We start from the raw sequence: 27,694 nt of genomic DNA on the forward strand, positions 1-27,694 counted from the left end.
CACATGTCATGCAAGAAAGACAGATAAAAGAAAGCATCGAAGGAACCAGCTAAAAATTGCAATATTTTGGTCACAATTAAATGAATTCCAGATTCACACAACGTATGTCAAGTGTCAACTGGGGATTCCTTCAACATTCTTCCCATTTTGTCTGCCTCTGCCCTCTCAGGGAGCAATTCCCCAGAATTTAACTGGAAATGACTCACTGATGTTGTTAAAGAATTTGAAACACTGCTGCTTGATTTGCAGGGCCTGAGCCCAGCTCTGACATTGATGTCTTTGGTAATTGACAGCTCATAGTATGAATTCAGGTCGCACTGTAGCCAGTACATTATGACAGATTGATGACACGTCAACTTTGCATTGCAAGCATTCGTTCATGACCCTTTGAAAACAGGTTGCTCAACGAAATCGTTGAGATGCTGCTGTAAGAACTGCTTGCAACCAGAGTCATCAGAGGTTCATTTCATTTTCAAGTGATTGCTGGGAACCGAACCCGTGCAACCATGCTTACCACTGCATCACCATCACACAACTGAAAGCAAGTTTTGATAAACCGCACAGTAATCCTGCAGCTTTTTCTGAAGCAGTTTTTGTTCCTTCTGATGCAATTCGACAGATTTGATGAAAGGTTGCATCACATGTAATGCAAGACAGACAGATAAAAGAAAGCATCGAAGGAACCAGCTAAAAATTGCAATATTTTGTTCACAATTAAATGAATTCCAGATTCACACAATGTGTGTCAAGTGTCAACTGGGGATTCCTTCAACATTCTTCCCATTTTGTCTGCCTCTGCCCTCTCAGGTAACATTTCCCCAGAATTTAACTGGAAATTACTCACTGATGTTGTTAAAGAATTTGAAACACTGCTGCTTGACTTGCAGGACCTGAGCCCAGCTCCGACAGTGATGTCTTTGGTGATTGACAGCTCATAGTATGAACTCAGGCAGCACTGTAGCCAGTACGTTATGACAGATTGATGACACGAAGACTTTGCATTGCAAGCATTCGTCCATGACCTTTGAAAACAGGTTGCTCAACAAAATCTTTGAGATGCTGCTGTAAGAACTGCTTGCAACCACAATCATCAGAGGTTCATTTCATTCTCAAGTAGAAATTGACAAATGTCATGGCTGGGAACCGAACCCAGGTCAACTGCTTGGAAAGCAACCATGCTCACCACTGCATCACTGTCACACAACTGAAAGCACGTTTTGATGAACCGCACAGTAATCCTGCAGATTTTTCTGAAGCAGTTTTTGTTCCTTCTGATGCAATTCGACAGATTTGATGAAAGGTTTCATCACAGGTAATGCAAGATAGACAGATAAAAGAAAGCATCGAAGGAACCAGCTAAAAATTACAATATTTTGGTCACAATTAAATGAATTCCAGATTCACACAATGTATGTCAAGTGTCAACTGGGGATTCCTTCAACATTCTTCCCATTTTGTCTGCCTCTGCCCTCTCAGGGAGCAATTCCCCAGAATTTAACTGGAAATGATTCACTGATGTTGTTAAAGAATTTGAAACACTGCTGCTTGACCTGCAGGGCCTGAGCCCAGCTCCGACATTGATGTCTTTGGTGATTGACAGCTCATAGTATGAATTCAGGTAGCACTGTAGCCAGTACATTATGACAGATTGATGACACGTAGACTTTGCATTGCAAGCATTCGTACATGACCCTTTGAAAACAGGTTGCTCAACAAAATCGTAGAAATGCTGCTGGAAGAACTGCTTGCAACCAGAGTCATCAGAGGTTCATTTCCTCTTCAAGTAGAAATTGACAAATGTGGTGGCAGGGAATCAAACCCAGGTCAACTGCTTGGAAGGCAACCATGCTTACCACTGCACCACCATCACACAACGGAAAGCAAGTTTTGATAAACCGCACAGTAATCCTGCAGCTTTTTCTGAAGCAGTTTTTGCTCCTTCTGATGCAATTCGACAGATTTGATGAAAGATAACATCACATGTAATGCAAGATAGACAGATAAAAGAAAGCATCGAAGGAACCAGTTAAAAATTGCAATTTTTTGGTCACAATTAAATGAATTCCAGATTAACACAATGTATGTCAAGTGTCAACTGGGGATTCCTTCAACATTCTTCCCATTTTGTCTGCCTCTGCCCTCTCAGGGAGCAATTCCCCAGAATTTAACTGGAAAAGACTCACTGATGTTGTGAAAGAATTTGAAACACTGCTGCTTGACTTGCAGGACCTGAGCCCAGCTCCGACATTGATGTCTTTGGTCATTGATAGCTCATACTATTAATTCGGGTAGCACTGCAGCCAGCATATTATGACAGATTGATGACACATCGACTTTGCATTGCAAGCATTCGCATATGACCCTTTGAAAACTTGTTGCTCAACAAAATCTTAGAAATGCTGCTGTTATTACTGTTTGCAAACACAGTCATCGGACATTCATTTCATCCTCAAGTAGAAATTGACAATTGTAATGGCTGGGAATCGAACCCAGGTCAACTGCTTGGAAGGCAACCATGCTTACCACTGCACCACCATCATACAACTGAAACCAAGTTTGATAAACCGCACAGTAATCCTGCAGCTTTTTCTGAAGCAGTTTTTGTTCCTTCTGATGCAATTCGACAGATTTGATGAAAGGTAACATCACATGTAATGCAAGATAGACAGATAAAAGAAAGCATCGAAGGAACCAGCTAAAATTTGCAATATTTTGGTCACAATTAAATGAATTCCAGATTCACACAATGTATGTCAAGTGTCAACTGGGGATTCTTTCAACATTCTTCCCATTTTGTCTGCCTCTGCCCTCTCAGGGAGCAATTCCCCAGAATTTAACTGGAAATAACTCATTGATGTTGATAAACAATTTGAAACACTGCTGCTTGACTTGCAGGTCCTGAGCCTGGCACCGACATTGACAGCTCATAGTATGAATTAAGATCGCACTGTCGCCAGTACGTTATGACAGATTGATGACAAGCAGACTTTGCATGGCAAGCATTCGCATGTGACTCTTTGAAAACTTGTTGCTCAACAAAATCTTAGAAATGCTGCTGTTATTACTGTTTGCAAACACAGTCATCGGACATTCATTTCATCCTCAAGTAGAAATTGACAATTGTGATGGCTGGGAATCGAACCCAAGTCAACTGCTTGGAAGGCAACCATGCTTACCACTGCACCACCATCATACAACTGAAACCAAGTTTGATAAACCGCACAGTAATCCTGCAGCTTTTTCTGAAGCAGTTTTTGTTCCTTCTGATGCAATTCGACAGATTTGATGAAAGGTAACATCACATGTAATGCAAGATAGACAGATAAAAGAAAGCATCGAAGGAACCAGCTAAAATTTGCAATATTTTGGTCACAATTAAATGAATTCCAGATTCACACAATGTATGTCAAGTGTCAACTGGGGATTCCTTCAACATTCTTCCCATTTTGTCTGCCTCTGCCCTCTCAGGGAGCAATTCCCCAGAATTTAACTGGAAATAACTCATTGATGTTGATAAACAATTTGAAACACTGCTGCTTGACTTGCAGGTCCTGAGCCTGGCACCGACATTGACGTCTTTGGTGATTGACAGCTCATAGTATGAATTAAGATCGCACTGTCGCCAGTACATTATGACAGATTGATGACACGTCGACTTTGCATTGCAAGCATTCGGACATGACCCTTTGAAAACAGGTTGCTCAACAAAATCTTTGAGATGCTGCTGCAAGAATTGCTTGCAACCAGAGTCATCAGAGGTTCATTTTATTTTTAAGTAGAAATTGACAAATGTGATGGTTGGGTATCAAACCCAGGTCAATTGCACGAAAGACAACCATGCTGACCAATGCATCACCATCAAACAAGTGAAAGCAAGCTTTGATAAACCGCACAGTAATCCTGCAGCTTTTTCTGAAACAGTTTTTTTCCTTCTGATGCAATTCGACAGATTTGATGAAAGGTAACATCACATGTAATGCAAGATAGACAGCTAAAAGAAAGCATCGAAGGAACCAGCTAAAAATTGCAATATTTTGTTCACAATTAAATGAATTCCAGATTCACACAATGTATGTCAAGTGTCAACTAGGGATTCCTTCTACATTCTTCCCATTTTGTCTGCCTCTGTGCTCTCAGGGAGCAATTCCCCAGAATTTAACTGGAAATGACTCACTGATGTTGTTAAAGAATTTGAAACACTGCTGCTTGACTTGCAGGGCCTGAGCCCAGCTCTGACATTGATGTCTTTGGTGATTGACAGCTGATAGTATGAATTCAGGCAGCACTGTAACCAGTACATTATGACAGATTGATGACACGTAGACTTTACATTGCAAGCATTCGTACATGACCCTTTGAAAACAGGTTGCTCAACAAAATCTTTGAGATGCATCTGGAAGAACTGCTTGCAACCAGAGTCATCAAAGGTTCATTTCATCCTCAAGTAGAAATTGACAATTGTGATGGCTGGGTATCATACCCCGTTTCAACTGCTTGGAAGGCAACCATGCTTACCACTCCACCACCATCACACAACTGAAAGGAAGATTTGATAAACCGCACAGTAATCCTGCAGCTTTTTCTGAAGCAGTTTTTGTTCCTTCTGATGCAATTCGACACATTTGATGAAAGGTAACATCACATGTAATGCAAGAAAGACAGATAAAAGAAAGCATCGAAGGAACTAGCGAAAAATTGCAATATTTTGGTCACAATTAAATGAATTCCAGATTCACACAACGTATGTCAAGTGTCAACTGGGGATTCCTTCAACATTCTTCTCATTTTGTCTGCCTCTGCGCTCTCAGGGAGCAATTCCCCAGAACTTAACTAGAAAAGATTCACTGATGTTCTTAAAGAATTTGAAACACTGCTGCTTGACGTGCAGGGACTGAGCCCAGCTCCGACATTGACGTCTTTGGTGATTGACAGCTCATAGTATGAATTCGGGTTGCACTGTCGTCAGTCCATTGTGACAGATTGAAGACACGGTGACTTTGCATTGCAAGCATTCGTACATGACCCTTTGAAAACAGGTTGCTCAACAAAATCCAAGAGATGCTGCTGCAAGAACTGCTTGCAACCAGAGTCATCAGAGGTTCATTTCATCATCAAGTAGAAATTGACAAATGTGATGGCTGTGAATCTAACCCAGGTCAACTGCTTGGAAGGCAACCATGCTTACCACTGCACCACCATCACACAACTGAAAGCAAGTTTTGATAAACCGCACAGTAATCATGCAGCTTTTTCTGAAGGAGTTTTTGTTCCTTCTGATGCAATTCGACAGATTTGATGAAAGGTTACATCACATGTACTTCAAGATAGACAGATAAAAGAAAGCATCGAAGGAAGCAGCTAAAAATTGCAATATTTTGCTCACAATTAAATGAATTCCAGATTCACACAATGTATGTCAAGTGTCAACTGGGGATTCCTTCAACATTCTTTCCATTTTGTCTGCCTCTGCGCTCTCAGGGAGCAATTCCCCAGAATTTAACTGGAAAAGACTCACTGATGTTGTTAAAGGATTTGAAACACTGCTGCTTGACTTGGAGGACCTGAGCCCAGCTCCGACATCGATGTCTTTGGTCATTGACAGCTCATACTATGAATTCGGATAGCACTGCAGCCAGTGCATTGTGACAGATTGAAGACGCGGAGACTTTGCATTGCAAGCATTCGGACATGACCCTTTGAAAACAGGTTGCTCAACAAAATCCAAGAGATGCTGCAAGAACTGCTGGCAACCAGAGGTTCATTTCATCCTCAAGTGGAAATTGACAATCGTGATGGCTGGGAATCAAACCCAAGTCAACTGCTTGGAAAGCAACCATGCTTACCACAGAACCACCATCACACAACTAAAATTAAACTTTCATAAACCGCTCAGTAATGCTGCAGCTTTTTCTGAAGCAGTTTTTGTTCCTTCTGATGCAATTCGACACATTTGATGAAAGGTAACATCACATGTAATGCAAGATAGACAGATAAAAGAAAGCATCGAAGGAACCAGCTAAAAATTGCAATATTTTGGTCACAATTAAATGAATTCCAGATTCACACAATGTATGTCAAGTGTCAACTGGGGATTCCTTCAACATTCTTCCCATTTTGTCTGCCTATGCCCTCTCAGGGAGCAATTCCCCAGAATTTAATTGGAAATGACTCACTGATGTTGTTAAAGAATTTGAAACACTGCTGCTTGACTTGCAGGACCTGATCCCAGCTCCGACATCGATGTCTTTGGTCATTGACAGCTCATACTATGAATTCGGATAGCACTTTAGCCAGTACATTATGACAGATTGATGACACGTCGACTTTGCATTGCAAGCATTCGGACATGACCCTTGGAAAACAGGTTGCTCAACAAAATTCTTGATACGCTGCTGGAAGAACTGCTTGCAACCAGAGGTTCATTTCATCCTCAAGTAGAAATTGACAATTGTGATGGCTGGGAATCGAACCCAAGTCAACTGCTTGGAAGGCAACCATGCTTACCACTGCACCACCATCATACAACTGAAACCAAGATTGATAAACCGGACAGTAATCCTGCAGCTTTTTCTGAAGCAGTTTTTGTTCGTCCTGATGCAATTCGACAGATTTGATGAAAGGTAACATCACATGTAATGCAAGATAGACAGATAAAAGAAAGCATCGAAGGAACCAGCTAAAATTTGCAATATTTTGCTCACAATTAAATGAATTTCAGACTCACACAATGTATGTCAAGTGTCAACTGGGGATTCCTTCAACATTCTTCCCATTTTGTCTGCCTCTGCCCTCTCAGGGAGCAATTCCCCAGAATTTAACTGGAAATAACTCATTGACGTTGATAAACAATTTGAAACACTGCTGCTTGACTTGCAGGTCCTGAGCCTGGCACCGACATTGACGTCTTTGGTGATTGACAGCTCATAGTATGAATTAAGATCGCACTGTCGCCAGTACATTATGACAGATTGATGACACGTCGACTTTGCATTGCAAGCATTCGGACATGACCCTTTGAAAACAGGTTGCTCAACAAAATCTTTGAGATGCTGCTGCAAGAATTGCTTGCAACCAGAGTCATCAGAGGTTCATTTTATTTTTAAGTAGAAATTGACAAATGTGATGTTTGGGTATCAAACCCAGGTCAATTGCACGAAAGACAACCATGCTGACCAATGCATCACCATCAAACAAGTGAAAGCAAGCTTTGATAAACCGCACAGTAATCCTGCAGCTTTTTCTGAAACAGTTTTTTTCCTTCTGATGCAATTCGACAGATTTGATGAAAGGTAACATCACATGTAATGCAAGATAGACAGCTAAAAGAAAGCATCGAAGGAACCAGCTAAAAATTGCAATATTTTGTTCACAATTAAATGAATTCCAGATTCACACAATGTATGTCAAGTGTCAACTAGGGATTCCTTCTACATTCTTCCCATTTTGTCTGCCTCTGTGCTCTCAGGGAGCAATTCCCCAGAATTTAACTGGAAATGACTCACTGATGTTGTTAAAGAATTTGAAACACTGCTGCTTGACTTGCAGCGCCTGAGCCCAGCTCCGAAATTGACGTCTTTGGTGATTGACAGCTCATACTATGAATTTGGGTAGCACTGCAGCCAGTACATTATGACAGATTGATGACACATAGACTTTGCATTGCATGCATTCGGACATGACCCTTTGAAAACAGGTTGCTCAACAAAATCTTCGAAATGCTGCTGTAATAACTGCTTGCAAGCAGAGTCATCAGAGGTCCATTTCATCTTCAAGTAGAAATTGACAATTGTGATGGCTGGGAATCAAACCCAAGTCAACTACTTGGAAGGCAACCATGCTTACCACTGCACCACCATCACACAACTGAAAACCAATTTTGATAAACCGCACAGTAATCCTGCAGCTTTTTCTGCAGCAGTTTTTGTTCCTTCTGATGCAACTCGACAGATTTGATGAAATGTTACATCACATGTAATGCAAGATAGACAGATAAAAAAAAACACAAAGGAACCAGCTAAAAATTGCAATATTTTGCTCACAATTAAATGAATTCCAAATTCACACAATGTATGTCAAGTGTCAACTGGGGATTCCTTCAACATTCTTCCCATCTTGTCTGCCTCTGCCCTCACAAGCAGCAATTCCCCAGAATTTAACTGGAAAAGACTCACTGATGTTGTTAAAGAATTTGAAACACTGCTGCTTGACTTGCAGGGCCTGAGCCCAGCTCTGACATTGACGTCTTTGGTGATTGACAGCTCATAGTATGAATTCAGGCAGCACTGTCGCCAGTACATTATGACAGATTGATGACACGTAGACTTTGCATTGCAAGCATTCGGACATGACCCTTTGAAAACAGGTTGCTTAACAAAATCTTTGAGATGCTGCTGCAAGAACTGCTTGCAACCAGAGTCATCAGAGGTTCATTTCATTTTCAAGTGATTGCTGGGAACCGAACCCGTGCAACCATGCTTACCACTGCATCACCATCACACACCTGAAAGCAAGTTTTGATACGCCGCACAGTAATCCTGCAGCTTTTTCTGAAGCAGTTTTTGTTCCTTCTGATGCAATTCGACAGATTTGATGAAAGGTTTCATCACAGGTAATGCAAGATAGACAGATAAAAGAAAGCATCGAAGGAACCAGCTAAAATTTGCAATATTTTGGTCACAATTAAATGAATTCCAGATTCACACAATGTATGTCAAGTGTCAACTGGGGATTCCTTCAACATTCTTCCCATTTGTCTGCCTCTGCCCTCTCAGGGAGCAATTCCCCAGAATTTAACTGGAAATGACTCACTGATGTTGTTAAAGAATTTGAAACACTGCTGCTTGACCTGCAGGACCTGAGCCCAGCTCCGACATTTATGTCTTTGGTGATTGACAGCTCATAGTATGAATTCAGGTAGCACTGTAGCCAGTACATTATGACAGATTAATGACACGTAGACTTTGCATTGCAAGCATTCGTACATGACCCTTTGAAAACAGGTTGCTCAACAAAATCCTTGAGATGCTGCTGTCAGAACTGCTTGCAACCAGAGTCATCAGAGGTTCATTTCCTCTTCAAGTAGAAATTGACAAATGTGATAGCTGGGAATCAAACCCGGTCTCAAGTGCTTGGAAGGCAACCATGCTTACCACTGCATCACCATCACACAACTGAAAGGAAGATTTGATAAACCGCACAGTAATCCTGCAGCTTTTTCTGAAGCAGTTTTTGTTCCTTCTGATGCAATTCGACAGATTTGATGAAATGTAACATCACGTGTAATGCAAGATAGACAGATAAAAGAAAGCATCGAAGGAACCAGCGAAAAATTGCAATATTTTGGTCACAATTAAATGAATTCCAGATTCACACAACGTATGTCAAGTGTCAACTGGGGATTCCTTCAACATTTTTCCCATTTTGTCTGCCTCTGCCCTCTCAGGGAGCAATTCCCCAGAATTTAACTGGAAAAGACTCACTGATGTTGTTAAGGAAGTTGAAACACTGCTGCTTGACTTGCAGGGCCTTAGCCCAGCTCCGACATTGATGTCTTTGGTGATTGACAGTTCATAGAATGAATTCAGGTAACACTGCAGCCAGTACATTATGACAGATTGATGACACGTCGACTTTGCATTGCAAGCATTCGGACATGACCCTTTGAATACAGGTTGCTCAACAAAATCATTGAGACGCTTGTGGAAGAACTGCTTGCAACCAGAGGATCATTTCATCCTGAAGTAGAAATTGACAAATGTGATGGCTGTGTATCAAGCCCAGGTCAACTGCTTGGAAGGCAACCATGCTGACCACTGCACCACCATCACACAACTGAAAGCAAGTTTTGATAAACCGCACAGTAATCATGCAGCTTTTTCTGAAGGAGTTTTTGTTCCTTCTGATGCAATTCGACAGATTTGATGAAACGTTACATCACATGTAATTCCAGATAGACAGATAAAAGAAAGCATCGAAGGAAGCAGCTAAAAATTGCAATATTTTCGTCACAATTAAATGAATTCCAGATTCACACAATGTATGTCAACTGTCAGCTGGGGATTCCTTCAACATTCTTCCCATTTTGTCTGCCTCTGCCCTCTCAGGGAGCAATTCCCCAGAAATTAACTGGAAAAGACTCACTGATGTTGTTCAAGAATTTGAAACACTGCTGCTTGACTTGCAGTACCTGAGCCCAGCTTCGACATTGATGTCTTTGGTCATTGACAGCTCATACTATTAATTCGGGTAGCACTGTAGCAGGTACATTATGACAGATTGATGACACATCGACTTTGCATTGCAAGCGTTCGGACATGACCCTTTGAAAACATGTTGCTCAACAAAATCCTTGATATGCTGCTGAAAGAACTGCTTGCAACCAGAGTCATCAGAGGTTCATTTCATCCTCAAATAGAAATTGACAAATGTGATGGCTGGGAATCAAACCCAGGTCAATTGTTTGGAAGGCAACCATGCTTTCCACTGCACCACCATCACACAACTGAAACCAAGTTTTGATAAACCGCATAGTAATCCTGCAGCTTTTTCTGAAGCAGTTTTTGTTCCTTCTGATGCAATTCGACAGATTTGATGAAAGGTTGCATCACATGTAATGCAAGATCGACAGATAAAAGAAAGCATCGAAGGAAGCAGCTAAAAATTGCAATATTTTGGTCACAATTAAATGAATTCCAGATTCACACAATGTATGTCAAGTGTCAACTGGGGATTCCTTCACCATTCTTCCCATTTTGTCTGCCTCTGCCCTCTCAGGGAACAATTCCCCAGAATTTAACTGGAAATAACTCATTGATGTTGATAAACAATTTGAAACACTGCTGCTTGACTTGCAGGTCCTGAGCCCAGCTCCGACATTGATGTCTTTGGTGATGGACAGCTCACAGTATGAATTAAGGTCGCACTGTCGCCAGTACATTATGACAGATTGATGAAACGTCGACTTTGCATTGCAAGCATTCGTCCATGACCCTTTGAAAACAGGTTGCTGAACAAAATGCTGCTGTAAGAACTCCTTGCAACCAGATTCATCAGAGGTTCATTTCATCCTGAAGTCAAAATTGACAAATGTGATGGCTGGGAATCGAACCCAGGTCAATTGCTTGGAAGGCAACCATGCTTACCACTGCACCACCATCACACAACTGAAACCAAGTTTTGATAAACCGCATAGTAATCCTGCAGCTTTTTCTGAAGCAGTTTTTGTTTCTTCTGATGCAATTCGACAGATTTAATGAAAGGTAACATCACATGTAATGCAAGATAGACAGATAAAAGAAAGCATCGAAGGAAGCAGCGAAAAATTGCAATATTTTGGTCACAATTAAATGAATTCCAGATTCACACAATGTATGTCAAGTGTCAACTGGGGATTCCTTCAACATTCTTCCCATTTTGTCTGCCTCTTCCCTCTCAGGGAGCAATTCCCCAGAAATTAACTGGAAAAGACTCACTGATGTTGTGAAAGAATTTGAAACACTGCTGCTTGACTTGCAGGACCTGAGCCCAGCTCCGACATTGATGTCTTTGGTCATTGACAGCTCATACTATTAATTCGGGTCGCACTGTAGCCAGCACATTATGACAGATTGATGACACATCGACTTTGCATTGCAAGCATTCGCATGTGACCCTTTGAAAACATGTTGCTCAACAAAATCTTAGAAATGCTGCTGTTATCACTGCTTGCAACCAGAGTCATCAGACATTCATTTCCTCTTCAAGTCGAAATTGACAAATGTGATGGCTGGGAATCGAACCCATTTGAACTGCTTGGAAGGCAACCATGCTTACCACTGCACCACCATCACACATCTGAAACCAAGTTTTGATAAACCGCATAGTAATCCTGCAGCTTTTTCTGAAGCAGTTTTTGTTCCTTCTGATGCAATTCGACAGATTTGATGAAAGGTTGCATCATATGTAATGCAAGATAGACAGATAAAAGAAAGCATCGAAGGAATCAGCTAAAAATTGCAATATTTTGGTCACAATTAAATGAATTCCAGATTAACACAATGTATGTCAAGTGTCAACTGGGGATTCCTTCAACATTCTTCCCATTTTGTCTGCCTCTGCCCTCTCAGGGAGCAATTCCCCAGAATTTAACTGGAAATAACTAATTGATGTTGTTAAACAATTTGAAACACTGCTGCTGCACTTGCAGGTCCTGAGCCCAACTCCAACATTGATGTCTTTGGTGATTCACAGTTCATAGTATGAATTAATGTCGCACTGTCGCCAGTACATTATGACAGATTGATGAAACGTCGACTTTGCATTGCAAGCATTCGTACATGACCCTTTTAAAACAGGTTGCTCAACAAAATCCTTGAGATGTTGCTGTAAGAACTGCTTGCAACCAGAGTCATCAGAGATTCATTTCATCCTCAAGTAGAAATTGATAAACGTGATGGCTGGAAATCTAACCCGGGTCAACTGCTTGGAAGGCAACCATGCTTACCACTGCACCACCATCACACAACTGAAACCAAGTTTTGATAAACCGCATAGTAATCCTGCAGCTTTTTCTGAAACAGTTTTTGTTCCTTCTGATGCAATTCGACAGATTTGATGAAAGGTTGCATCATATGTAATGCAAGATAGACAGATAAAAGAAAGCATTGAAGGAAGCAGCTAAAAATTGCAATATTTTGGTCACAATTAAATGAATTCCAGATTAACAGAATGTATGTCAAGTGTCAACTGGGGATTCCTTCAACATTCTTCCTATTTTGTCTGCCTCTGCCCTCTCAGGGAGCAATTCCCGAGAATTTAACTGGAAATAACTAATTGATGTTGTTAAACAATTTGAAACACTGCTGCTGCACTTGCAAGTCCTGAGCCCAGCTCCAACATTGATGTCTTTGGTGATTCACAGCTCATAGTATGAATTCAGGTCGCACTGTCGCCAGTACATTATGACAGGTTGTAGAAACGTCGACTTTGCATTGCAAGCATTCGTACATGACCCTTTGAAAACAGGTTGCTCAACAAAATCCTTGAGATGCTGTTGTAAGAACTGCTTGCAACCAGAGTCATCAGAGATTCATTTCATCCTCAAGTAGAAATTGACAAATGTGATGGCTGGAAATCAAACTCAGGTCAACTGCTTGGAAGGCAACCATGCTTACCACTGCACCACCATCACACAACTGAAACCAAGTTTTGATAAACCGCATAGTAATCCTGCAGCTTTTTCTGAAGCAGTTTTTGTTTCTTCTGATGCAATTCGACAGATTTAATGAAAGGTAACATCACATGTAATGCAAGATAGACAGATAAAAGAAAGCATCGAAGGAACAAGCTAAAAATTGCAATATTTTGGTCACAATTAAATGAATTCCAGATTCACACAATGTATGTCAAGTGTCAACTGTGGATTCCTTCAACATTCTTCCCATTTTGTCTGCCTCTTCCCTCTCAGAGAGCAATTCCCCAGAAATTAACTGGAAAAGACTCACTGATGTTGTGAAAGAATTTGAAACACTGCTGCTTGACTTGCAGGACCTGAGCCCAGCTCCGACATTGATGTCTTTGGTCATTGACAGCTCATACTATTAATTCGGGTAGCACTGTAGCCAGCACATTATGACAGATTGATGACACATCGACTTTGCATTGCAAGCATTCGCATGTGACCCTTTGAAAACATGTTGCTCAACAAAATCTTTGAAATGCTGCTGTTATCACTGCTTGCAACCAGAGTCATCAGAGGTTCATTTGCTCTTCAAGTAGAAATTGACAAATGTGATGGCTGGGAATCAAACCCAGGTCAACTGCTTGGAAGGCAACCATGCTTACCACTGCACCACCATCACACAACTGAAACCAAGTTTTGATAAACCGCATAGTAATCCTGCAGCTTTTTCTGAAGCAGTTTTTGTTCCTTCTGATGCAATTCGACAGATTTGATGAAAGGTTGCATCATATGTAATGCAAGATAGACAGATAAAAGAAAGCATCGAAGGAATCAGCTAAAAATTGCAATATTTTGGTCACAATTAAATGAATTCCAGATTAACACAATGTATGTCAAGTGTCAACTGGGGATTCCTTCAACATTCTTCCCATTTTGTCTGCCTCTGCCCTCTCAGGGAGCAATTCCACAGAATTTAACTGGAAATAACTAAGTGATGTTGTTAAACAATTTGAAACACTGCTGCTGCACTTGCAGGTCCTGAGCCCAGCTCCAACATTGGTGTCTTTGGTGATTCACAGTTCATAGTATGAATTAATGTCGCACTGTCGCCAGTACATTATGACAGATTGATGAAAAGTCGACTTTGCATTGCAAGCATTCGTACATGACCCTTTGAAAACAGGTTGCTCAACAAAATCCTTGAGATGCTGTTGTAAGAACTGCTTGCAACCAGAGTCATCAGAGATTCATTTCATCCTCAAGTAGAAATTGACAAATGTGATGGCTGGAAATCAAACCCAGGTCAACTGCTTGGAAGGCAACCATGCTTACCACTGCACCACCATCACACAACTGAAACCAAGTTTTGATAAACCGCATAGTAATCCTGCAGCTTTTTCTGAAGCAGTTTTTGTTCCTTCTGATGCAATTCGACAGATTTAATGAAAGGTAACATCACATGTAATGCAAGATAGACATATAAAAGAAAGCATCGAAGGAACAAGCTAAAAATTGCAATATTTTGGTCACAATTAAATGAATTCCAGATTCAGACAATGTATGTCAAGTGTCAACTGGGGATTCCTTCAACATTCTTCCCATTTTGTCTGCCTCTTCCCTCTCAGGGAGCAATTCCACAGAAATTAACTGGAAAAGACTCACTGATGTTGTGAAAGAATTTGAAACACTGCTGCTTGACTTGCAGGACCTGAGCCCAGCTCCGACATTGATGTCTTTGGTCATTGACAGCTCATACTATTAATTCGGGTCGCACTGTAGCCAGCACATTATGACAGATTGATGACACATCGACTTTGCATTGCAAGCATTCACATGTGACCATTTGAAAACATGTTGCTCAACAAAATCTTAGAAATGCTGCTGTTATCACAGCTTGCAACCAGAGTCATCAGACATTCATTTCCTCTTCAAGTAGAAATTGACAAATGTGATGGCTGGGAATCAAACCTAGGTCAACTGCTTGGAAGGCAACCATGCTTACCACTGCACCACCATCACACAACTGAAACCAAGTTTTGATAAACCGCATAGTAATCCTGCAGCTTTTTCTGAAACAGTTTTTGTTCCTTCTGATGCAATTCGACAGATTTGATGAAAGGTTGCATCATATGTAATGCAAGATAGACAGATAAAAGAAAGCATCGAAGGAAGCAGCTAAAAATTGCAATATTTTGGTCACAATTAAATGAATTCCAGATTAACACAATGTATGTCAAGTGTCAACTGGGGATTCCTTCAACATTCTTCCTATTTTGTCTGCCTCTGCCCTCTCAGGGAGCAATTCCCTAGAATTTAACTGGAAATAACTAATTGATGTTGTTAAACAATTTGAAACACTGCTGCTGCACTTGCAAGTGCTGAGCCCAACTCCAACATTGATGTCTTTGGTGATTCACAGCTCATAGTATGAATTCAGGTCGCACTGTCGCCAGTACATTATGACAGATTGATGAAACGTCGACTTTGCATTGCAAGCATTCGTACATGACCCTTTGAAAACAGGTTGCTCAACAAAATCCTTGAGATGCTGTTGTAAGAACTGCTTGCAACCAGAGTCATCAGAGATTCATTTCATCCTCAAGTAGAAATTGACAAATGTGATGGCTGGAAATCAAACTCAGGTCAACTGCTTGGAAGGCAACCATGCTTACCACTGCACCACCATCACACAACTGAAACCAAGTTTTGATAAACCGCATAGTAATCCTGCAGCTTTTTCTGAAGCAGTTTTTGTTTCTTCTGATGCAATTCGACAGATTTAATGAAAGGTAACATCACATGTAATGCAAGATAGACAGATAAAAGAAAGCATCGAAGGAACAAGCTAAAAATTGCAATATTTTGGTCACAATTAAATGAAGTCCAGATTCACACAATGTATGTCAAGTGTCAACTGGGGATTCCTTCAACATTCTTCCCATTTTGTCTGCCTCTTCCCTCTCAGGGAGCAATTCCCCAGAAATTAACTGGAAAAGACTCACTGATGTTGTGAAAGAATTTGAAACACTGCTGCTTGACTTGCAGGACCTGAGCCCAGCTCCGACATTGATGTCTTTGGTCATTGACAGCTCATACTATTAATTCGGGTAGCACTGTAGCCAGCACATTATGACAGATTGATGACACATCGACTTTGCATTGCAAGCATTCGCATGTGACCCTTTGAAAACATGTTGCTCAACAAAATCTTAGAAATGCTGCTGTTATCACTGCTTGCAACCAGAGTCATCAGACATTCATTTCCTCTTCAAGTCGAAATTGACAAATGTGATGGCTGGGAATCGAACCCAGTTGAACTGCTTAGAAGGAAACCATGCTTACCACTGCACCACCATCACACATCTGAAGCCAAGTTTTGATAAACCGCATAGTAATCCTGCAGCTTTTTCTGAAGCAGTTTTTGTTCCTTCTGATGCAATTCGACAGATTTGATGAAAGGTTGCATCATATGTAATGCAAGATAGACAGATAAAAGAAAGCATCGAAGGAAGCAGCTAAAAATTGCAATATTTTGGTCACAATTAAATGAATTCCAGATTAACACAATGTATGTCAAGTGTCAACTGGGGATTCCTTCAACATTCTTCCCATTTTGTCTGCCTCTGCCCTCTCAGGGAGCAATTCCCTAGAATTTAACTGGAAATAACTAATTGATGTTGTTAAACAATTTGAAACACTGCTGCTGCACTTGCAAGTGCTGAGCCCAGCTCCAACATTGATGTCTTTGGTGATTCACAGCTCATAGTATGAATTCAGGTCGCACTGTCGCCAGTACATTATGACAGATTGATGAAACGTCGACTTTGCATTGCAAGCATTCGTACATGACCCTTTGAAAACAGGTTGCTCAACAAAATCCTTGAGATGCTGTTGTAAGAACTGCTTGCAACCAGAGTCATCAGAGATTCATTTCATCCTCAAGTAGAAATTGACAAATGTGATGGCGGGAAATCAAACTCAGGTCAACTGCTTGGAAGGCAACCATGCTTACCACTGCACCACCATCACACAACTGAAACCAAGTTTTGATAAACCGCATAGTAATCCTGCAGCTTTTTCTGAAGCAGTTTTTGTTTCTTCTGATGCAATTCGACAGATTTAATGAAAGGTAACATCACATGTAATGCAAGATAGACAGATAAAAGAAAGCATCGAAGGAACAAGCTAAAAATTGCAATATTTTGGTCACAATTAAATGAATTCCAGATTCACACAATGTATGTCAAGTGTCAACTGGGGATTCCTTCAACATTCTTCCCATTTTGTCTGCCTCTTCCCTCTCAGGGAGCAATTCCCCAGAAATTAACTGGAAAAGACTCACTGATGTTGTGAAAGAATTTGAAACACTGCTGCTTGACTTGCAGGTCCTGAGCCCAGCTCCGACATTGATGTCTTTGGTCATTGACAGCTCATACTATTAATTCGGGCAGCACTGTAGCCAGCACATTATGACAGATTGATGACACATCGACTTTGCATTGCAAGCATTCGCATGTGACCCTTTGAAAACATGTTGCTCAACAAAATCTTTGAAATGCTGCTGTTATCACTGCTTGCAACCAGAGTCATCAGAGGTTCATTTGCTCTTCAAGTAGAAATTGACAAATGTGATGGTTTGGAATCGAACCCAGGTCAACTGCTTGAAAGGCAACCATGCTTACCACTGCACCACCATCACACAACTGAAACCAAGTTTTGATAAACCGCATAGTAATCCTGCAGCTTTTTCTGAAGCAGTTTTTGTTCCTTCTGATGCAATTCGACAGATTTGATGAAAGGTTGCATCATATGTAATGCAAGATAGACAGATAAAAGAAAGCATCGAAGGAACAAGCTAAAAATTGCAATATTTTGGTCACAATTAAATGAATTCCAGATTCACACAATGTATGTCAAGTGTCAACTGGGGATTCCTTCAACATTCTTCCCATTTTGTCTGCCTCTTCCCTCTCAGGGAGCAATTCCCCAGAAATTAACTGGAAAAGACTCACTGATGTTGTGAAAGAATTTGAAACACTGCTGCTTGACTTGCAGGACCTGAGCCCAGCTCCGACATTGATGTCTTTGGTCATTGACAGCTCATACTATTAATTCGGGTAGCACTGTAGCCAGCACATTATGACAGATTGATGACACATCGACTTTGCATTGCAAGCATTCACATGTGACCCTTTGAAAACATGTTGCTCAACAAAATCTTAGAAATGCTGCTGTTATCACTGCTTGCAACCAGAGTCATCAGACATTCATTTCCTCTTCAAGTAGAAATTGACAAATGTGATGGCTGGGAATCAAACCCAGTTGAACTGCTTGGAAGGCAACCATGCTTACCACTGCACCACCATCACACAACTGAAACCAAGTTTTGATAAACCGCAAAGTAATCCTGCAGCTTTTTCTGAAGCAGTTTTTGTTCCTTCTGATGCAATTCGACAGATTTGATGAAAGGTTGCATCATATGTAATGCAAGATAGACAGATAAAAGAAAGCATCGAAGGAAGCAGCTAAAAATTGCAATATTTTGGTCACAATTAAATGAATTCCAGATTAACACAATGTATGTCAAGTGTCAACTGGGGATTCCTTCAACATTCTTCCCATTTTGTCTGCCTCTGCCCTCTCAGGGAGCAATTCCCTAGAATTTAACTGGAAATAACTAATTGATGTTGTTAAACAATTTGAAACACTGCTGCTGCACTTGCAAGTGCTGAGCCCAGCTCCAACATTGATGTCTTTGGTGATTCACAGCTCATAGTATGAATTCAGGTCGCACTGTCGCCAGTACATTATGACAGATTGATGAAACGTCGACTTTGCATTGCAAGCATTCGTACATGACCCTTTGAAAACAGGTTGCTCAACAAAATCCTTGAGATGCTGTTGTAAGAACTGCTTGCAACCAGAGTCATCAGAGATTCATTTCATCCTCAAGTAGAAATTGACAAATGTGATGGCTGGAAATCAAACTCAGGTCAACTGCTTGGAAGGCAACCATGCTTACCACTGCACCACCATCACACAACTGAAACCAAGTTTTGATAAACCGCATAGTAATCCTGCAGCTTTTTCTGAAGCAGTTTTTGTTTCTTCTGATGCAATTCGACAGATTTAATGAAAGGTAACATCACATGTAATGCAAGATAGACAGATAAAAGAAAGCATCGAAGGAACAAGCTAAAAATTGCAATATTTTGGTCACAATTAAATGAATTCCAGATTCACACAATGTATGTCAAGTGTCAACTGGGGATTCCTTCAACATTCTTCCCATTTTGTCTGCCTCTTCCCTCTCAGGGAGCAATTCCCCAGAAATTAACTGGAAAAGACTCACTGATGTTGTGAAAGAATTTGAAACACTGCTGCTTGACTTGCAGGACCTGAGCCCAGCTCCGACATTGATGTCTTTGGTCATTGACAGCTCATACTATTAATTCGGGTAGCACTGTAGCCAGCACATTATGACAGATTGATGACACATCGACTTTGCATTGCAAGCATTCGCATGTGACCCTTTGAAAACATGTTGCTCAACAAAATCTTAGAAATGCTGCTGTTATCACTGCTTGCAACCAGAGTCATCAGACATTCATTTCCTCTTCAAGTCGAAATTGACAAATGTGATGGCTGGGAATCGAACCCAGTTGAACTGCTTGGAAGGCAACCATGCTTACCACTGCACCACCATCACACATCTGAAGCCAAGTTTTGATAAACCGCATAGTAATCCTGCAGCTTTTTCTGAAGCAGTTTTTGTTCCTTCTGATGCAATTCGACAGATTTGATGAAAGGTTGCATCATATGTAATGCAAGATAGACAGATAAAAGAAAGCATCGAAGGAAGCAGCTAAAAATTGCAATATTTTGGTCACAATTAAATGAATTCCAGATTAACACAATGTATGTCAAGTGTCAACTGGGGATTCCTTCAACATTCTTCCCATTTTGTCTGCCTCTGCCCTCTCAGGGAGCAATTCCCTAGAATTTAACTGGAAATAACTAATTGATGTTGTTAAACAATTTGAAACACTGCTGCTGCACTTGCAAGTCCTGAGCCCAGCTCCAACATTGATGTCTTTGGTGATTCACAGCTCATAGTATGAATTCAGGTCACACTGTCGCCAGTACATTATGACAGATTGATGAAACGTCGACTTTGCATTGCAAGCATTCGTACATGACCCTTTGAAAACAGGTTGCTCAACAAAATCCTTGAGATGCTGTTGTAAGAACTGCTTGCAACCAGAGTCATCAGAGATTCATTTCATCCTCAAGTAGAAATTGACAAATGTGATGGCTGGAAATCAAACTCAGGTCAACTGTTTGGAAGGCAACCATGCTTACCACTGCACCACCATCACACAACTGAAACCAAGTTTTGATAAACCGCATAGTAATCCTGCAGCTTTTTCTGAAGCAGTTTTTGTTTCTTCTGATGCAATTCGACAGATTTAATGAAAGGTAACATCACATGTAATGCAAGATAGACATATAAAAGAAAGCATCGAAGGAACAAGCTAAAAATTGCAATATTTTGGTCACAATTAAATGAATTCCAGATTCACACAATGTATGTCAAGTGTCAACTGGGGATTCCTTCAACATTCTTCCCATTTTGTCTGCCTCTTCCCTCTCAGGGAGCAATTCCCCAGAAATTAACTGGAAAAGACTCACTGATGTTGTGAAAGAATTTGAAACACTGCTGCTTGACTTGCAGGTCCTGAGCCCAGCTCCGACATTGATGTCTTTGGTCATTGACAGCTCATACTATTAATTCGGGCAGCACTGCAGCCAGCACATTATGACAGATTGATGACACATCGACTTTGCATTGCAAGCATTCGCATGTGACCCTTTGAAAACATGTTGCTCAACAAAATCTTTGAAATGCTGCTGTTATCACTGCTTGCAACCAGAGTCATCAGAGGTTCATTTGCTCTTCAAGTAGAAATTGACAAATGTGATGGCTTGGAATCGAACCCAGGTCAACTGCTTGAAAGGCAACCATGCTTACCACTGCACCACCATCACACAACTGAAACCAAGTTTTGATAAACCGCATAGTAATCCTGCAGCTTTTTCTGAAGCAGTTTTTGTTCCTTCTGATGCAATTCGACAGATTTGATGAAAGGTTGCATCATATGTAATGCAAGATAGACAGATAAAAGAAAGCATCGAAGGAATCAGCTAAAAATTGCAATATTTTGGTCACAATTAAATGAATTCCAGATTAACAGAATGTATGTCAAGTGTCAACTGGGGATTCCTTCAACATTCTTCCCATTTTGTCTGCCTCTGCCCTCTCAGGGAGCAATTCCCCAGAATTTAACTGGAAATAACTAAGTGATGTTGTTAAACAATTTGAAACACTGCTGCTGCACTTGCAGGTGCTGAGCCCAGCTCCAACATTGGTGTCTTTGGTGATTCACAGTTCATAGTATGAATTAATGTCGCACTGTCGCCAGTACATTATGACAGATTGATGAAAAGTCGACTTTGCATTGCAAGCATTCGTACATGACCCTTTGAAAACAGGTTGCTCAACAAAATCCTTGAGATGCTGTTGTAAGAACTGCTTGCAACCAGAGTCATCAGAGATTCATTCATCCTCAAGTAGAAATTGACAAATGTGATGGCTGGAAATCGAACTCAGGTCAACTGCTTGGAATGCAACCATGCTTACCACTGCACCACCATCACACAACTGAAACCAAGTTTTGATAAACCGCATAGTAATACTGCAGCTTTTTCTGAAGCAGTTTTTGTTTCTTCTGATGCAATTCGACAGATTTGATGAAAGGTAACATCACATGTAATGCAAGATAGACAGATAAAAGAAAGCATCGAAGGAACAAGCTAAAAATTGCAATATTTTGGTCACAATTAAATGAATTCCAGATTCACACAATGTATGTCAAGTGTCAACTGGGGATTCCTTCAACATTCTTCCCATTTTGTCTGCCTCTTCCCTCTCAGGGAGCAATTCCCCAGAAATTAACTGGAAAAGACTCACTGATGTTGTGAAAGAATTTGAAACACTGCTGCTTGACTTGCAGGACCTGAGCCCAGCTCCGACATTGATGTCTTTGGTCATTGACAGCTCATACTATTAATTCGGGTAGCACTGTAGCCAGCACATTATGACAGATTGATGACACATCGACTTTGCATTGCAAGCAGTCGCATGTGACCCTTTGAAAACATGTTGCTCAACAAAATCTTAGAAATGCTGCTGTTATCACTACTTGCAACCAGAGTCATCAGAGGTTCATTTGCTCTTCAAGTCGAAATTGACAAATGTGATGGCTGGGAATCGAACCCAGGTCAACTGCTTGGAAGGCAACCATGCTTACCACTGCACCACCATCACACAACTGAAACCAAGTTTTGATAAACCGCATAGTAATCCTGCAGCTTTTTCTGAAGCAGTTTTTGTTCCTTCTGATGCAATTCGACAGATTTAATGAAAGATAACATCACATGTAATGCAAGATAGACAGATAAAAGAAAGCATCGAAGGAACAAGCTAAAAATTGCAATATTTTGGTCACAATTAAATGAATTCCAGATTAACACAATGTATGTCAAGTGTCAACTGGGGATTCCTTCAACATTCTTCCCATTTTGTCTGCCTCTGCCCTCTCAGGGAGCAATTCCCCAGAAATTAACTGGAAAAGATTCACTGATGTTGTGAAAGAATTTGAAACACTGCTGCTTGACTTGCAGGACCTGAGCCCAGCTCATACTATTAATTCGGGTAGCACTGCAGCCAGCACATTATGACAGATTGATGACACATCGACGTTGCATTGCAAGCAGTCGCATGTGACCCTTTGAAAGCATGTTGCTCAACAAAACCTTAGAAATGCTGTTGTTATCACTGCTTGCAACCAGAGTCATCAGACATTCATTTGCTATTCAAGTAGAAATTGACAAATGTGATGGCTGGGAATCAAACCCAAGTCAACTGCTTGGAAGGCAACCATGCTTACCACTGCACCACCATCACACAACTGAAACCAAGTTTTGATAAACCGCATAGTAATCCTGCAGCTTTTTCTGAAGCAGTTTTTGTTCCTTCTGATGCAATTCGACAGATTTGATGAAAGGTTGCATCATATGTAATGCAAGATAGACAGATAAAAGAAAGCATCGAAGGAATCAGCTAAAAATTGCAATATTTTGGTCACAATTAAATGAATTCCAGATTAACACAATGTATGTCAAGTGTCAACTGGGGATTCCTTCAACATTCTTCCCATTTTGTCTGCCTCTGCCCTCTCAGGGAGCAATTCCCTAGAATTTAACTGGAAATAACTAATTGATGTTGTTAAACAATTTGAAACACTGCTGCTGCACTTGCAAGTCCTGAGCCCAGCTCCAACATTGATGTCTTTGGTGATTCACAGCTCATAGTATGAATTCAGGTCGCACTGTCGCCAGCACATTATGACAGATTGATGAAACGTCGACTTTGCATTGCAAGCATTCGTACATGACCCTTTGAAAACAGGTTGCTCAACAAAATCCTCGAGATGCTGTTGTAAGAACTGCTTGCAACCAGAGTCATCAGACATTCATTTCCTCTTCAAGTAGAAATTGACAAATGTGATGGCTGGGAATCAAACCCAAGTCAACTGCTTGGAAGGCAACCATGCTTACCACTGCACCACCATCACACAACTGAAACCAAGTTTTGATAAACCGCATAGTAATCCTGCAGCTTTTTCTGAAGCAGTTTTTGTTCCTTCTGATGCAATTCGACAGATTTGATGAAAGGTTGCATCATATGTAATGCAAGATAGACAGATAAAAGAAAGCATCGAAGGAATCAGCTAAAAATTGCAATATTTTGGTCACAATTAAATGAATTCCAGATTAACACAATGTATGTCAAGTGTCAACTGGGGATTCCTTCAACATTCTTCCCATTTTGTCTGCCTCTGCCCTCTCAGGGAGCAATTCCCCAGAATTTAACTGGAAATAACTAATTGATGTTGTTAAACAATTTGAAACACTGCTGCTGCACTTGCAGGTCCTGAGCCCAGCTCCAACATTGATGTCTTTGGTGATTGACAGCTCATAGTATGAATTAATGTCGCACTGTCGCCAGTACATTATGACAGATTGATGAAACGTCGACTTTGCATTGCAAGCATTCGTACATGACCCTTTGAAAACAGGTTGCTCAACAAAATCCTTGAGATGCTGCTTGCAACCAGATTCATCAGAGGCTCATTTCATCCTCAAGTAGAAATTGACAAATGTGATGGCTGGGAATCAAACCCAGGTCAACTGCTTGGAAGGCAACCATGCTTACCACTGCACCAGCATCACACATCTGAAACCAAGTTTTGATAAACCGCATAGTAATCCTGCAGCTTTTTCTGAAGCAGTTTTTGTTTCTTCTGATGCAATTCGACAGATTTAATGAAAGGTAACATCACATGTAATGCAAGATAGACATATAAAAGAAAGCATCGAAGGAACAAGCTACAAATTGCAATATTTTGGTCGCAATTAAATGAATTCCAGATTCACACAATGTATGTCAAGTGTCAACTGGGGATTCCTTCAACATTCTTCCCATTTTGTCTGCCTCTTCCCTCTCAGGGAGCAATTCCCCAGAAATTAACTGGAAAAGACTCACTGATGTTGTGAAAGAATTTGAAACACTACTGCTTGACTTGCAGGACCTGAGCCCAGCTCTGACATTGATGTCTTTGGTCATTGACAGCTCATACTATTAATTCGGGTAGCACTGTAGCCAGCACATTATGACAGATTGATGACACATCGACTTTGCATTGCAAGCATTCGCATGTGACCCTTTGAAAACATGTTGCTCAACAAAATCTTAGAAATGCTGTTGTTATCACTGCTTGCAACCAGAGTCATCAGACATTCATTTGCTATTCAAGTAGAAATTGACAAATGTGATGGCTGGGAATCAAACCCAAGTCAACTGCTTGGAAAGCAACCATGCTTACCACTGCACCACCATCACAGAACTGAAACCAAGTTTTGATAAACCGCATAGTAATCCTGCAGCTTTTTCTGAAGCAGTTTTTGTTCCTGCTGATGCAATTCCACAGATTTGATGAAAGGTTGCATCATATGTAATGCAAGATAGACAGATAAAAGAAAGCATCGAAGGAATCAGCTAAAAATTGCAATATTTTGGTCACAATTAAATGAATTAAGATTAACACAATGTATGTCAAGTGTCAACTGGGGATTCCTTCTTCATTATTCCCATTTTGTCTGCCTTTGCCCTCTCAGGGAGCAATTCCTCAGAATTTAACTGGAAATAACTCATTGATGTTGATAAACTATTTGAAACACTGCTGCTTGACTTGCAGGTCCTGAGCCCAGCTCCAACATTGATGTCTTTGGTGATTGACAGTTCATAGTATGAATTAAGGTCGCACTGTCGCCAGTACATTATGACAGATTGATGAAACGTCGACTTTGCATTGCAAGCATTCGTACATGACCCTTTGAAAACAATTTGCTCAACAAAATCCTTGAGATGCTGCTGTAAGAACTGCTTGCAACCAGAGTCATCAGACATTCATTTCCTCTTCAAGTAGAAATTGACAAATGTGATGGTTGGGAATCAAACCCAGGTCAACTGCTTGAAAGGCAACCATGTTTACCACTGCACCACCATCACACAACTGAAAGCAAGTTTGATAAACCGCACAGTAATCCTGCAGCTTTTTCTGAAGCAGTTTTTGTTCCTTCTGATGCAATTCGACAGATTTGATGAAATGTAACATCACATGTAATGCAAGATAGACAGATAAAAGAAAGCATCGAAGGAACCAGCTAAAAATTGCAATATTTTGGTGACAATAAAATGAATTCCAGATTCACACAATGTATGTCAAGTGTCAAGTGGGGATTCCTTCAACATTCTTCCCATTTTGTCTGCCTCTGCCCACTCAGGGAGCAATTCCCCAGAATTTAACTGGAAATGACTCACTGATGTTGTTGAGGAATTTGAAACACTGCTGCTTGACTTGCAGGGCCTGAGCCCAGCTCCGACATTGATGTCTTTGGTGATTGACAACTCATAGTATGAATTCAGGTAGCACTGGTGCCAGTCCATTATGACAGTTTGATGACACGCAGACTTTGCATTGCAAGCATTTGTGCATGACCCTTTGAAAACAGGTTGCTCAACAAAATCCTTGAGATGCTGCTGTAAGAACTGCTTGCAACCAGAGGCATCAGAAGTTCATTTCAACCTCAAGTAGAAATTGACAAATGTGATGGCTGGGAATCAAACCCAGGTCAACTGCTTGGAAGGCAACCATGCTTACCACTGCACCACCATCACACAACTGAAAGCAACTTTGATAAACCGCACAGTAATCCTGCAGCTTTTTCTGAAGCAGTTTTTGTTCCTTCTGATGCAATTCGACAGATTTGATGAAATGTAACATCACATGTAATGCAAGATAGACAGATAAAAGAAAGCATCGAAGGAACCAGCTGAAAATTGCAATATTTTGGTGACAATAAAATTAATTCCAGATTCACACAATGTATGTCAAGTGTCCAGTGGGGATTCCTTCAACATTCTTCCCATTTTGTCTGCCTCTGCCCACTCAGGGAGCAATTCCCCAGAATTTAACTGGAAATGACTCACTGATGTTGTTGAGGAATTTGAAACACTGCTGCTTGACTTGCAGGGCCTGAGCCCAGCTCCGACATTGATGTCTTTGGTGATTGACAACTCATAGTATGAATTCAGGTAGCACTGGTGCCAGTACATTATGACAGTTTGATGACACGCAGACTTTGCATTGCAAGCATTTGTGCATGACCCTTTGAAAACAGGTTGCTCAACAAAATCCTTGAGATGCTGCTGTAAGAACTGCTTTCAACCAGAGGCATCAGAAGTTCATTTCAACCTCAAGTAGAAATTGACAAATGTGATGGCTGGGAATCAAACCCAGGTCAACTGCTTGGAAGGCAACCATGCTTACCACTGCACCACCATCACACAACTGAAAGCAACTTTGATAAACCGCACAGTAATCCTGCAGCTTTTTCTGAAGCCGTTTTTGTTCCTTCTGATGCAATTCGACAGATTTGATGAAATGTAACATCACATGTAATGCAAGATAGACAGATAAAAGAAAGCATCGAAGGAACCAGCTGAAAATTGCAATATTTTGGTGACAATAAAATTAATTCCAGATTCACACAATGTATGTCAAGTGTCCAGTGGGGATTCCTTCAACATTCTTCCCATTTTGTCTGCCTCTGCCCACTCAGGGAGCAATTCCCCAGAATTTAACTGGAAATGACTCACTGATGTTGTTGAGGAATTTGAAACACTGCTGCTTGACTTGCAGGGCCTGAGCCCAGCTCCGACATTGATGTCTTTGGTGATTGACAACTCATAGTATGAATTCAGGTAGCACTGGTGCCAGCACATTATGACAGTTTGATGACACGCAGACTTTGCATTGCAAGCATTTGTGCATGACCCTTTGAAAACAG

The 27,694-nt window shown here is 40.8% G+C and overlaps 9 non-coding genes across 9 annotated transcripts; all 9 read right to left on the reverse strand.

The window, feature by feature from the left end:
* Positions 1-2,468: 2,468 nt before the first annotated feature.
* On the reverse strand, positions 2,469-2,540 carry trnag-ucc (transfer RNA glycine (anticodon UCC)). Its single transcript has one exon. It is a non-coding gene; the product is annotated as a tRNA-Gly (tRNA).
* An 8,546-nt stretch (positions 2,541-11,086) lies between these two features.
* trnag-ucc (transfer RNA glycine (anticodon UCC)) lies at positions 11,087-11,158 on the reverse strand. The gene has a single exon. It is a non-coding gene; the product is annotated as a tRNA-Gly (tRNA).
* A 2,608-nt stretch (positions 11,159-13,766) lies between these two features.
* trnag-ucc (transfer RNA glycine (anticodon UCC)) lies at positions 13,767-13,838 on the reverse strand. Its single transcript has one exon. It is a non-coding gene; the product is annotated as a tRNA-Gly (tRNA).
* Positions 13,839-17,786: 3,948 nt separating this feature from the next.
* Positions 17,787-17,858, reverse strand: trnae-uuc (transfer RNA glutamic acid (anticodon UUC)). The gene has a single exon. It is a non-coding gene; the product is annotated as a tRNA-Glu (tRNA).
* Positions 17,859-21,136: 3,278 nt separating this feature from the next.
* Positions 21,137-21,208, reverse strand: trnae-uuc (transfer RNA glutamic acid (anticodon UUC)). The gene has a single exon. It is a non-coding gene; the product is annotated as a tRNA-Glu (tRNA).
* Positions 21,209-22,475: 1,267 nt separating this feature from the next.
* On the reverse strand, positions 22,476-22,547 carry trnag-ucc (transfer RNA glycine (anticodon UCC)). Its single transcript has one exon. It is a non-coding gene; the product is annotated as a tRNA-Gly (tRNA).
* A 3,234-nt stretch (positions 22,548-25,781) lies between these two features.
* Positions 25,782-25,853, reverse strand: trnae-uuc (transfer RNA glutamic acid (anticodon UUC)). Its single transcript has one exon. It is a non-coding gene; the product is annotated as a tRNA-Glu (tRNA).
* A 597-nt stretch (positions 25,854-26,450) lies between these two features.
* trnag-ucc (transfer RNA glycine (anticodon UCC)) lies at positions 26,451-26,522 on the reverse strand. The gene has a single exon. It is a non-coding gene; the product is annotated as a tRNA-Gly (tRNA).
* A 597-nt stretch (positions 26,523-27,119) lies between these two features.
* Positions 27,120-27,191, reverse strand: trnag-ucc (transfer RNA glycine (anticodon UCC)). The gene has a single exon. It is a non-coding gene; the product is annotated as a tRNA-Gly (tRNA).
* Positions 27,192-27,694: the final 503 nt, after the last annotated feature.

This window comes from Pristiophorus japonicus, chromosome 19 (assembly GCF_044704955.1).
Source record: "Pristiophorus japonicus isolate sPriJap1 chromosome 19, sPriJap1.hap1, whole genome shotgun sequence".
Lineage (NCBI taxonomy): Eukaryota > Metazoa > Chordata > Chondrichthyes > Pristiophoridae > Pristiophorus > Pristiophorus japonicus.